The sequence below is a fragment of the Nannospalax galili genome, unplaced genomic scaffold, assembly GCF_000622305.1.
Source record: "Nannospalax galili isolate Female #2095 unplaced genomic scaffold, S.galili_v1.0 scaffold126, whole genome shotgun sequence".
NCBI lineage: Eukaryota > Metazoa > Chordata > Mammalia > Rodentia > Spalacidae > Nannospalax > Nannospalax galili.
In genome coordinates, this window is record NW_008355275.1 from 1,356,548 (window position 1) to 1,369,513 (window position 12,966).

The 12,966-nt window shown below is 42.5% G+C and overlaps 1 protein-coding gene across 4 annotated transcripts in view; it reads right to left on the bottom strand.

Moving 5' to 3' along the window:
• Slc1a2 (solute carrier family 1 member 2) overlaps positions 1–12,966 on the bottom strand; it is a 147,698-nt gene that overhangs the window by 73,264 nt on the left and 61,468 nt on the right. Inside the window, exon 1 of one of the 4 annotated variants that reach the window (XM_029555714.1) lies at positions 10,652–10,670. The exons of the other annotated variants lie outside the window; for them this stretch is intronic. The gene's annotated coding sequence lies outside the window, so the exon portion shown is untranslated. Of the gene's footprint in view, positions 1–10,651; positions 10,671–12,966 lie in introns of those variants that run through there. 4 annotated transcript variants of the gene reach the window in all.

Below are 12,966 nucleotides of genomic sequence, written 5' to 3' on the forward strand. Positions count from 1 at the left end.
TTTGTTTGTTTGTTTGTCTGCTTGTTTGTTCTTGAGACAGTTCACACGACGTAGCCCTGGCTGGCATGGAACTCACTATTAGATCTGCCTGGCCTCGATTTGCGGTGACCCTCCTGCCTCTGCCTCCTGCATGCTGTGACTGCAGGTGTGCATCACCATGCCCAGCTGGGGTTTTGCTTTCAAAACAATGTTATGCTCATGTATTATTATGCACGGTTGAAGCTTTTGTCAAGAACTGTGAATCAGTCATCTCAAATGGAAGAGGACTTTTTCTTTTAACTGAAAGAAAATATCAACCTTTTAAAAGACTAATCTAAGACGCTGTTGTGTACAAAGGCAGTTGGTAGTGATGCATTAAACCCTGGCTAATGAATTTACTCTCCCACCCCTTGGCTCCCCTGGTACGGATACTGACAAAATATAACTTTCTGCCCCAACAATCTTGAGTTCATGTGCTTGAGAATCAAGGCAAACAATCTGTCTAGGTGAGATCAAGGGGATTGTGTCTCGGACAGAATGAACCTCGCAGCAGACTATGGAACCTCTTTTTTCTTTTTTACATATGAATTCTCTATTTTCAGCAGAAAACCTAGCATATTGATTTCTTTTATTGTCTTCTTTAAAAATGAGAGAAATTGCAGAGTTTCTTTTCTTATCTTAACCCCACTCCTCCTTATTCAGTAACAGAGGCAGCTATACCAGTTTGCACTAGAGTTCCAGCACCAAAAGACACTGGCCCTGAGACTGGAGAGAAGTCTCAATGGTTAAGAGCAGTGGCTGCTCTTGCAGAGAACCCAGGTTTGGTTCCCAGCACCCACATGGTAGATAACAACTGCCCATAACTCCAGTTCCAGGGGATCCAACACTCTCTTCTGGCCTCTACAGGCATTGTGAAATGTGGGTGCCCTTACATACATGCAGGCAAAATATTCATACACATAAAATAAAAACAAATAAATGAATGAATGAATGAATGAATGACGCTGGTCTCAGGTTGGTCCTGCACACTTATGTTCAACCCTGGGACACTGTCTCCAAAGTAGAATAATATGGCTATAAAGTAAGACTAGAGTTTACAAGTGAGACTTCTATTACTGTCCTGCTCTAATATACATTATAAAGCTCAGGCAAATCACCAAAACCATGTCCAAGTATCCCTAATGGTAGTATCCTATCTTCAAATTGAGATAACCCATTATCTGTATTCAGGATCTGCCCTCCATTTCTATACACACACACATACATGAGAGAGAGAGAGAGAGAGAGAGAGAGAGAGAGAGAGGAGAGAGAGGTTGTATGTTCAAGGTCTGATGAAATTTGCAAACATTGTGAAATCTTTCTTGAAGGCTTCTGTTGGCTGCAGAGCACATACCAGGTGATCATTTTCATAGCAGAGGAAATGTTTGGGATCCAGGGAACTTAGCTGAGAAGTGATCCCATGAGAATTCAGATCCTCTTTACCACCCATAAAAATCATTTTTGCATCTGAAACCCAAATATTAAAGTTGTGTTAATCAAAGCTACATTAATTCACTGATTCATTGACCCACTCAACAGATATCACTGAGTGTCTACTCTGAGCCTGGCTCTGTTCTCCCTGCTGCAGACACAGCCATGAACACCACAATTTTCTCCAATGGGAGAAAATATCAAATGGACAACAAAACGATGGATGATGAATAGGATGGTGAGTACAATCAATCGATTAAATCATAAACAAATAAGGCACAGTTGCAAATGGTGATGGGGGATATTTAATATAAGCAAGTCAGGGTGACATTTAACCAGTGACATGAAGAAAGTAAGTAAGTGTGTGATGTCTTGGAGAAAAGTAACAAGAATTGCAAAGGCCCAGAGATGGGAGCAAGCTTGGCAAGTTCTGGAACGGCAAGGAAAACCTCATCAGTATTATGTCAGAGGAGAAATTCCATGCAGCATGCTTCTTAGCCATACGGGATTCCCCCTCTAAAAGTGCACATTCCTATAAATCTGCCCTGTAATCTCAGACATCTGGCTAAGGCCCTCTCTTCTATACAACCATTTCTTGCATCTGACATGACACTGGGGCTCTGAAGGCCTGAGTACTAGCTTCCATCCCTCATGGGGCAAAAGACAGATCAAAGTAAGAGGTCAAACCCCTTCTGCAAATAATCTGGTGGCTCTGAACTGGCCCCAAAGAACAGGAGATGCTTCCTTCCTGCTGCCTCAGCTGAGAGGTTGGCATGGGGCATGGAAGAGCCCAGTTCTGAGCCTGCTCATTGTCCTCCTGTAATGAGAGATGTGTGGATTCTGAACACTGTGGAGGGATCAGATTCCACTGCACTAAGCTGCAAGTGACCCTGAGACACTTTCCATTTCCAGGAAGTTGTCAGAGAATTGGAGCGTATAATTAAGCCTAACAACTCTACTTCAGAGAGCAAACAACTAACCTGTGTTTCAACTTTGTCTCTAAGCTAAGGGAATGCTCCAAATGATGATGATAATGATGTCATTTTAAGTACCATAAACTGCTTTAAGTAGCATACTGAATCCAAATACATACACAGACACACACACAGACACACACACACACACACACACACACACACACACGCACTTTCTCCCTGATGCTCAACTGTTCCTCATGCAGTGTCATGCACACCACCACAGAACTCTTGGTGCTAAGCCCATCCCATCTCATAACTTGTGCTAAATCCCAGAGCTCCAATTATGTCTTTACTTTACAATACTTCATAAAACGTGCAGGCCTCACTGCTGGCTCTTGCACATGTAGCCCTGCCTCCTTCCTCTTCCCCCTCAGTACTGCAAAGCACCTTCCAGTCTTCAGAACCTTGGGAAAGCCTGTCCCCTCACTGGCCACAGCAGTTTGTGAGACTGGTGTCCACCCTGGGAAGAGGGTGGATTTCACACTCCATATGCCAATCACATTACCCAGGAGGTTTGGAACCTTTGCTGGCAACAGACCAGGACAGAGGCAAGGGTTGGGAGAACAGGGCAAGTGAATGTTTCCGCACCAAAATAAGTGCACATTGAAATATCCACCACAGTGGGCAAAGAGTCAAAGCTAGCAGGGTTAACAACACACCCCTTACCCATCAGACTCTGTCCCCATCCCAAAAAACAAAAGAGAAAAGAAGTTTATTATATATTTTTCAGACAAATAATATGACTTTTTCTATAAAGAGATATAAAAATGAAAATGAAAACTCAGTATTCTGTCCCACTGCCAGAAAAATGTAAGTAATAGCCAATGTTTGTACCAAGAAGTTATTTTAAGTGTTATATATTCATTTAAATTCATTTGTTTGTTTAAATCTCTCAAACATTTGATAGGACAGGGATTATTTTAAGACCCATTTTTCAGATGAGAATACTAAGGTGCAGATAATGTAAGATTCCCAGAAGAAAACCTGAAATGTAAACCTGTACCATGTTCTTAATGCCTCTTAGCCATCGGCTTCCCCTTGAGGTAACCATCTCCACCCCAGCTCCTGCTACTGAGGGTCCATCCTCAGCTTCATTGGTGGTTCCTACTGTCAGCCCATCCAGCCTTGCATGAGCTTTTCTGAGAACCACATACTCTAGAGTGGACAGCTTCCCAGACATTAGAAGAGGCCACTTTTTAGTCAACTTCTGAAATACACACAGGAGTGAGGGGATTCAAAGTTGTCCACTCAGCTCTGACCACAAGGGGTCTGGCATGGTGGGAGAGGCATGCATAGAAACAAGAGCAGAGAGTGACAGAGGATGTGGCCAGAATTTAGGTTCCATGAGGGTGGGATCATATCATAGTTACCAGGGTTCATACAATACACTCCCTAGCCATTAAGTGACCATGAAAGAGTAAGAACCATGGTTTGTGGTACTTGTTCCCTTTAGAAATTATAAGGAAAATAATGAAATCTGCAGGTAAATGGATGACACTAGAAACTGTTATACTAAGTGAAGTAACACAGACTCAGAAAGACAAAAGACAAATGTTCTCCCTCATTTGTGGATCCTAGCACCAAATCCTTATGATAGATGGAATTCCACAGAAATGGGTCAACAGTCCATGGAAAACAGATGATGGAGAGGCCCAAAAGTTCAGTTCCTTGCCACAATGAGAAAGAAGATCATCCCACATCTATCACCTCCTCCGAAGCTCAGAGACTTTTGCAGAAGAGGTTGGCGGAAAGAATGTAAGGGCTGGAAGAAGGGGTGGAGTGTTACCTGGAAGTGTTCTCTGACCACTATGCTGGCAAGCTATAGCCACACCTGCTTCCCACACTCGTCAAGGAGTCGATGGGGAAGTCAGTTACCCCTCCCACCCAATCAGTTGACCTTAGTTGCATGTCAGAGAGGGGCTAAGGATATATAAGCCAAGATGCCATGAGGCACCTCTTTTGCCATTTTGTGTGGCTGTTGGGAACTCATGGGGTCTACGTTTGAATGTGGACTTATCAGTGCAGCCGTAAGTGGGAGGGGGAGGGGCCGCCACTCTTCTGTAAATAAACCTCCACCCTATGCTCTGTTAGCAAGCCCAACAAACATGTCAGGATTTTTAAAAAATGAGTTTATAGTAAAAACTACCTAAGATTTCACCTCACTAACAGTGGCCTCCTGGATGATGTGTTAAGAAGATTCCGAGGCAAACTCCAAATTCTTAATGAATGAGTCTATGACTAATTAGCTGTATTTTCTATGGACACCACCTCGAGGCACAGATGCCACCAGTGTACCCATCTTAGCTATCTTGCTTTCAATCACTTGCATTCACTTTAGGGGCTCATTTAGAGCAAGGGTGGTCACATGTAGCTTTGGGCCATGGAAGCACTGGGAAATGGCACCATGCTCAGCAAAAGTTATTTGACCCTATGAAAAATAAAGACAAAGGGGCTACTTGCTATGAGCATTAGGAGTATGAGAGAGGCAGAAAGGACCACTCCTCCGTCAAACCCAGCTCCCCATGCTGACCTCACCTGAGACCAAACTCCTCAGTTCAGGTCTGGGCTCTACTTGTCATGAACCTAGGCAGGTTTTGTTCCATGAACTTCCTAGCACACAGGCAACAAGGCCTCATGGCCCTGAGGGAGTTGCTAATCCAAAAGCTAATGCACCTTGAGGTTGATAATCTCAAATCCAAGGCTATCCACAAAGCATTCTTGGGCACCTGTAGAGATGTGCAGTCAAAGCAGAGGGGAAAATCTGGCCAAGTGATTTTCCTGTCTGGCCATGCTTTATCTTGTAGGATGTGGGAGGGGGACAGCAGCCTCACTTTTATTGAACATCTGCATTAAGTGCAGCATTGGGTACTAGATAGCCCACAGTACCTCACAGACTTTGCCTCTTTAAGCCTCACACAGCCCAAAGATACAAATATTTACCCCAAGTTAATTGAGAAAATAGAGGGAAATAGAGGTTGTGAAACTTTCCCGAGGTCATATGCTAATAACTTGCAGAGCTGGGATGCAACCCCTGGACTCTCTGGCTGCCCCACGCTGTCCTGGCTTCTGATTTGAGCCAGACCTACACCTAAGTACCTGGGGAACTTGGCAGGGATACACACTGCAATCAGATTCTAGGACTCAAAAGGCTTGACTTAGGCAACAAATCCTTTGATGATTGACTCCAATAGTCCTGGATGACTTGTCAAACCTGATTAGAAAATGCCTGAACTGAACCTAGAGTTTCTCTTGGGTCTGGACCTGCCAGCCACTGATGTCCCCTCAACTATCAATGTCATGTAAGGAACTAGAGTCCAATGTTTCAGCCACCTTAATCCTTTAACCTGCCACCCCTCCAAGAACATACCAAAACCATCTAATATTCTTTAGGATTCAAAGAATACTTTTTATAAAATGTTTAATATTTTTATTATTTGCATATTTCATAATTGCATACAAGTTTTTGATATTTGTTCCCACTCCTCCCCCTAACTCCTCCCAGCTCCACCATCTACATCTCTCCATTTCATGTCCTTTTTTTAAATAATCCACCAGTTCCAGTTTGTACGGCCAATATATCCATGGGTGTAGGGCCATTCACTGGTGTGTGGTTGATATACAAGCAACCACATCCTTAAAAAAAAAAAAAAAAAAAAAAAACGACTCTCCATGTGCATAGTAGTCTAAGTTCTCCCCCAGGTTTATCTCTATAGCAGAGAAAAAGGGCAGAAACACTTCACCTTAAACCCAGGTCTGTCAAGGGCCACGAGAAGTCCCACCACCATCCTTGTGAAAACAGACATTGCAGTCTCTGCTGCCTTGGGTGCAGCCTAGCCATGGGTAATAAAAGTTTTAGGCTTCTAAGCTCTCAGATAGACAGAGACATCAGGCATCTACAGTACTCCATTGGAAGTTAGAGAGACAGGTTAATTCCCTCACTAAAATGGTGCCACAAAACAGAAAGGGGCTAGACCTACTGTTCCTAAAGGAAGATGGCTCACACATGGACTTAGGTAAGTTTTGCTGTTTTTATGTCAATAATTCAGCTATAATTGAGTTTTACTGGGACTCTGGTAATATTCCTCTTAGCCTTTATGGTGGGCCCATGCCTCCTAAACTGTCTAACCGGATAGATCAAGAGGTATCCAAATGCCATCAAACTAGGGTTCTAAGGAACCAATATAAGCCTTGAAGTCAAAACAAGTCAAAGATTTGAATTATGTCCCAGAGACAGTGGGGAATGTAATACCCTGAGCATCTCCATTTTATGTAAGTTTAACTCACAGACTATGGCTGTAGCTAGGAAGTTCTGGCCCCATAGGCCAGATTGCAGGCAGGAAAAAGCTGCCATATCATTAACACACTAGGTATTCTGCCCATCTGTTTAGCATAACCCACCTTCCTAGGGGTGGTCCTATGACAAGATATAAAGTTGCATGTGCTCTATGAACACAATTTTATAAATATTATGCATTGTACTTCAAGAGAGAAAAAGTGACAAAATTTCCCAGTGGCTAATTTTAAGTGACAAGAAGAGGATGCATTTCATTTTCTTACTCTTTCCTTTATATTTCAAACTTCCTAAGAGCATGAAGACAGAAACAAAAAAAAGTTACTAAAACAAGCTGACAGAAAAGAAAGTCTATGTCAGTCTGAGTGAAGACAAAGAATGGTTAACTCTGTAAACAGCCTCCCTGGTCTTGCTGCATATACACTGAGCCCTGGTCGCTGTTGTCCACCTTCACCTAGCACTTCTGGGTTTTCAAGCCTGCTTCTGATACTGAGAGAGGAAGGTCAAAGTTGGAAGTGAATTAATCCAGTCCAAGCCCCAGCATTCTGCAGAGGGAAGGTTTAATTACCCAAAGCTTTGGGACACCTGTGCCATTTTTGATGCTCAGACAGGGCAGGTTATTTCTTTATTTCCTCCTGCCTTAGCCCAACCTCAGAAGTCACAGAGAGGGGGGCAGTTTAATACTGACCCATGGCTGAGTCTGTCTCCACTACTGCCTCCTGAAGACCAGCCAGTCTCCCTCCCCCAAAGAACTGACACTATGACATTTCTCCTCTTAACATCTCACTACCAACTGAAATTGTGACTATCTCCAGTGAATCTCACAGAACTGGAGGAGGGCTACCCAGTCTTGGTAATGTACCTTGGCGACACATTTCTGTATGAGGCTTGATGTAGCCAGAATCTGCTCCTGTAGTGGCAAACTGCACTGCCTGAGGGGATCTCGGGCCCAGGAGTAAGTGAGCTGCAAGGAGATGGGAGGGCTTGGAGAGGGAGCAAAAGGGCCCATCATCATGGTGTTGATTGAGCAAATGGTAGTGGCCAAGGGAGGGTCAATAATAACAGCAATAATAGCAGCAATAAGAATTTGGAAACAGGCTCTCAGAGCTTTGACTCATCAAAGCTTATCTTTGTAGAACACTGAAGATTTAACTTATCAATGCAGAGGCCATGTTAAAATAAATCACTCAATTTTGACATTGCACCATTGCATCACAGTCTTGAGGGTCTGGTGAGACTGCTCTGTTAGTAAAGTGCTTGCTGTGAAAGCATAAGGATCTGACTTTGGATCCTCAGAACCTATGATGCAAAAGCAGGGTACAGCAATGTGTGACTGTAACCCCACTGGTGGGGAAGCATGACAGAAGGCTCCTAGGAGCTTGCTGGCCAGCCAGTCTAGCCAATTGGTGAGCTCCAGGATTAAAGAGACCCTGTCTCAAAATAAGGTAGAGAAGGGATGCAAAAAACACCTGATATTCACCTCTGCCCTCCACACACACACACGCATGTGTATCTCCCAAACCAAATTGTACACATCCACAAAAAAGAAAGGAAAGAAAAGGGCTTTAAAAAAAAAAGCTAAGTAGAGGCAGAGGTTTGCAACCAGCACTCACTGTGTATAACTAGGTTAGGACTTTATCTTCTTAAACATTTAACACTTCTAAATCTATGATGCACACTGCATTCATTCAATAGATACATCTACTGTGGTGTTTCCTTTTATTACTCAAAAACCTATTCAATGTCAAGTTCAGCTTATGTGGAAGGGCAAGGACTGGAGAAAGTGCAACTGCGAAAGAACCTTCAGACAGAGAGAGGCGAGGCTGCCCTGACTTCTCCCTTTCCTCCTCGATGGTCCAATTGTCACTACCACAGACATTCATAGGATAGAAATGCTCACAAGCAAGATACCCTCCCTTCTCCATGAAGACTCCTGTTTATCTTTTTCCCCATGACCCAGCATTTCCTCCTCCTGGAAGTCCCCATGAACTGATTTCACAGGTCTTAAAACCCTGTCTATGTGACTGGCTCCTGTCTAGTTTCCAATATACTATATCCTTCATGAGGATGGAATTAGATCCTCTATGTCATCGCCACATCACCAATTAAGAGCATAATACAAACTTCAAGAAAAGTTTGCTGCTTGAGTAGAGTCTGTAACACAGAGCTATAAAACAAGTGTTTGATTCCCACCTTGAATGACCAAAAGTTTCTCTCAGTAATCCTTAGCAAATATCAACAGCAGATATAGGCACCAAAACACAAATCTGTTATTAGATGATAAAGAAGGCCTGGGGTGGTATCCTGAAACAAGATTCAGAGAGCCAAGTCTGAGTCCAAAAGGGTCTGTGTCGGCCACTTTTCCAGAAGTTTCCCTTCTGCCCAGACAGTGGCTTTCAGGGCAGTTTTGTAATGTATGGAGGCATTGTAGGCTGTCTCAACTGGAGAAAAGGTGTTAGTGGGTACCAGGCAGGAACACTGCTGATCACAGCTGGTCCACAACAGAGACTATCTGGGTTCAGAGGCAAATAATGCCAAGCAGAGAGATGCTACCAGAGCAGAAGTCAGGGGAGATGGAAGCCCAGTGAGCCCTGTGCAGTTCCTCAGACGTCCAGCCTCACTCTAGTGGCTGTGCACACATCTAGAACTGTGCATCATCTACCAAGGTACTTGCCACCCTCGATGTATACAGAGCTATATCAGAAGATAGGTCCAGCCCCACCAGAAACACCACACATCTTCTAGGAAGGTTTTGTGATTCTAAGATACACACTTTCTCTTATTTAAACATTTCTAAAAATGGAATGTGCCTTCCTCCAAAAATTACAGTTATGAAATCTATGGAAACTCTTATAAACTACACATTAGAATCCAAGAAACATGGCAGTTTAAGACATATTGACATAGAAATAAATACAAATACATAATGGAGTATGACATGAAATTTGCTACATTTCAAAAATCTTTTCCCTTCCACAAGCTGCTTCAGTCAATGTGAGTTCATGTTCTGCCACTCTGTTGATGTAAAGCTTAAAAGGTGGAACTTGCTCTCAGGATGAAAGAATACCAATTGCCAGGCGTTGGTGGATGGCATCAGCTGGGAGTTGGGGGCGGGGGCTTACTGTCAGGATGGCAGCACTATAGAGCCCTTATCTTCCTCTTCTCACATCTCTACTCCAATCACCCCAAGCCTCCTTTGGCTATTTTCTCCATAAATAGCACCAATACAGGTGATCAGCCTTTGGGGGCATAATGAGATCCCCTGTGAGAAATGAGCCTATGAGTTCTGCCTTATTTCCTGCATTGCAAACAAAAGGGATCAACACTACCTTACAGTGAGGCTGGTGGCAGATACAGACTTACACACTAGCTGATTGTCTCCTTGGACAAGTTAGGTCACAATGAGCCACCACTGTCTTATATGGAAAGTGGAAACAATGCCTGCTGTAGAGTTGTTTTTTCTCTTCAGACATAAACAAAATAATGTGAAATATGCAGCACATGGCCCCTGTCCTCAGCAGCTGTCCCGGTCCTCTGAGCAGGCTGTAAGACACCTAGCCATGATGACTCTAAGAATTCCTAAGCTCTATCCTCAGCCAGACTTTGGGACTCCATGAACATATTGAGCACTGTTGACTATGTCAAATGGAGCGGGGAAGTCCTACGATTTCTTTCCCATATCCATTTCACAATCTTATAATCAACCCAGACAACATCACTATTTAATTTCAATGGAAATACTACTGAATGTCTTAGGTTAATCTCCTGGATAAACTTTATAGGGAAAGGTTATCCTTGATCCCACTGTGTCATTGGGTCATAGAACGTCTTAGTTAAGAAAGTTCACTGATGTTTCAGTGGTACCGGAGCCCAGTGCTGGACTTGTGGCTGTATATCTCCTGAGATGCTCAGACTCAGGCATTCTAGGGCTCACCTGGAACTCTAGGATGAATGTCCTTGGTTGGGATATAGGCAGAGGTGAGGGTACATTCAAAGAAGCTACTCTTTGTCAAGAATATAATGTTTCTTTTCCATCTGGAATAAAATTCAAGAACACATCTCAGTCACTTGAGGGTCTAGAACATCACTGTCGTCTGATTCAGGTTTGTCTTAACACACTTAGGGGCAAGTTGGTGAAGCCCCCCCCCAGTGATGCAAAATTCTCACAGTCTACAGAGAAGATGGAAGAGGAGGGGAAATGAGCACTGAAGCATTTTTCACTCTTTTAAATTGTCTCTAAACAAAATCACTGTGCTAATTTTATTACTTAAAAATATATATAAGCTATTTTTCTAATTACAAGTTGTACATATTACTAAGTATTTTTTTAATCAGGCAAAAATTTTGCCTTTTTACTAATTTTATTTACACACTCATTGCAAGCACTGTATCTCTTGCTATTAAAAGGTAAGCATTTAAAAAGTTTACTTAAGTTTAATAAAGGAGTCCTGTCCAAGGACCATCATTCAGCAGGCTTGATCTTTACTCTTTGGCCATTTGTGACCTTTTGTGTTCCTGGCCCTCTGCTGCATGAGGGAGCTTCATTAATGAGAAGTGAGAGACTCATTAGTGTCCTCTTCTTTACCCCTGATCTATGTCCCATGAGCCTTAGGTATAGAGGTTGCATTGTAGATGTGTCACTTAGGAGTTATGGGCAATTCATAGACAATATATGTGTGTGACCAGTTGTGGTACTTGGTAATAGTCTCCAAATGGTTCAAAATGAGCTTCTTTGATGAGTGCTGACTGGGATATTTGTCTGTAAATATAAGGATGCATATTTTGCACATACTAAGAAATCACATTAGTCTAGCAATGTCTTGGGGTTTTCTCTAAGAACTATGACCACTCCATCCATGTGTATTTGGTCATGTTTACAGTACCACACTTGAGTTTCCTCCCATTGAGTGGGCTTTTAGTCCAATTAGGTAGCTGTTGATTGCCCCCAAGATAAAAGTGCCACTACTACACCAATGTCATATGCTGTACTGGCCATCGATGTGGTTATTTGGTCTTGAAGTTGAGCTGATCTTCCTAAAACAAGGGACTCTAGATAGGCTGACCAGACCTCAGTGGATGGACTTACACAGGGGAATGTCTGGGGACACTGACTTGACACACTGGGCCTTAAAAGGGATGACAGAGTATATGGGCTCCAGTGGTGGGTGGGGAGGCTATGGGAGGGTGCCGGTGGGGACAGGGGTATAAAGATGATTAGGATTGATTGAGATGTTCTGTATGAAATACACAACAATTCAATAAAAACAAATTTTTTAAAAGTTTACTTAAGCAAACCTACTGAACTTAATTTCAGATCCCTAGAAAGCAGAAAAATCTAAGTATTATGATTTAAATCATTCAAGAATATTGCTACCTACCGCACATTTGGACTTACTGGGTTTAGTCTTTCTGAAATAGGTAGGGAGTATTTTAAATCATTTGTGTTCATGGGCCTCAAAACCACATTTGGGAATATGGTACATGGAATTCTCTCCTAAGTAAAATAAATGCCATACAAACTAAGATAGTCATTTGTCATGCCATTAATGAATCAAAAAGACTGGGAACAGCCTAGTTCAATCACTGCAAAAAGGTTAAGCAAATGGCACAGAGCACTAGTGAAGTATAGAGCCACAAAAAAATAGACTGTGTTATCTGCAGTCCCATACTGCAATTATAATGCATTTAAAAAGCTGAGCACGAAGCATATTTGGTACAGTGTCTGTTCAGCATACGAGTGGACGTAAGAATGATGCCCGCGGTTAGAATAAGAGAGAGGCAGCCAAAAACCAGGTATAAGAATAAAGCTACAGAAGATACCTCCAAATGCTTTGCTACTATGACTGGGAGGGGACAGCCACATTTTAACGGAGGCTGTTTCTAGTCAAAGAAACTGCAGGTGATTTACTCCTTATTTATTATATGCTTAGATATGTGAGCAAGTCTGTCCCAAAAGCATAGAGAAGTTTTATAATCGTGTTAATAGTCCTTAAGAAATGAAACTATAAACAAATGAACCTTAAGGAATCTGCTTTAAATAGTGAAAAACAGGACAAAATATAATCAGAATGAGGTAGTTTACTGCTTTTATAAAAGTGGGGAGAGAGTTGTAAGGTTTTTAACTACTTTGTATCATCCATAGGACAAAACAACAAGAAGGCCCTTGCCTGGAATCTGCCTTACCATGTTACTCTTTTGGTTTCCTGAGCCACTGCTACCAGTAGTTTCTGCTTCATTTGTTTATAGTTT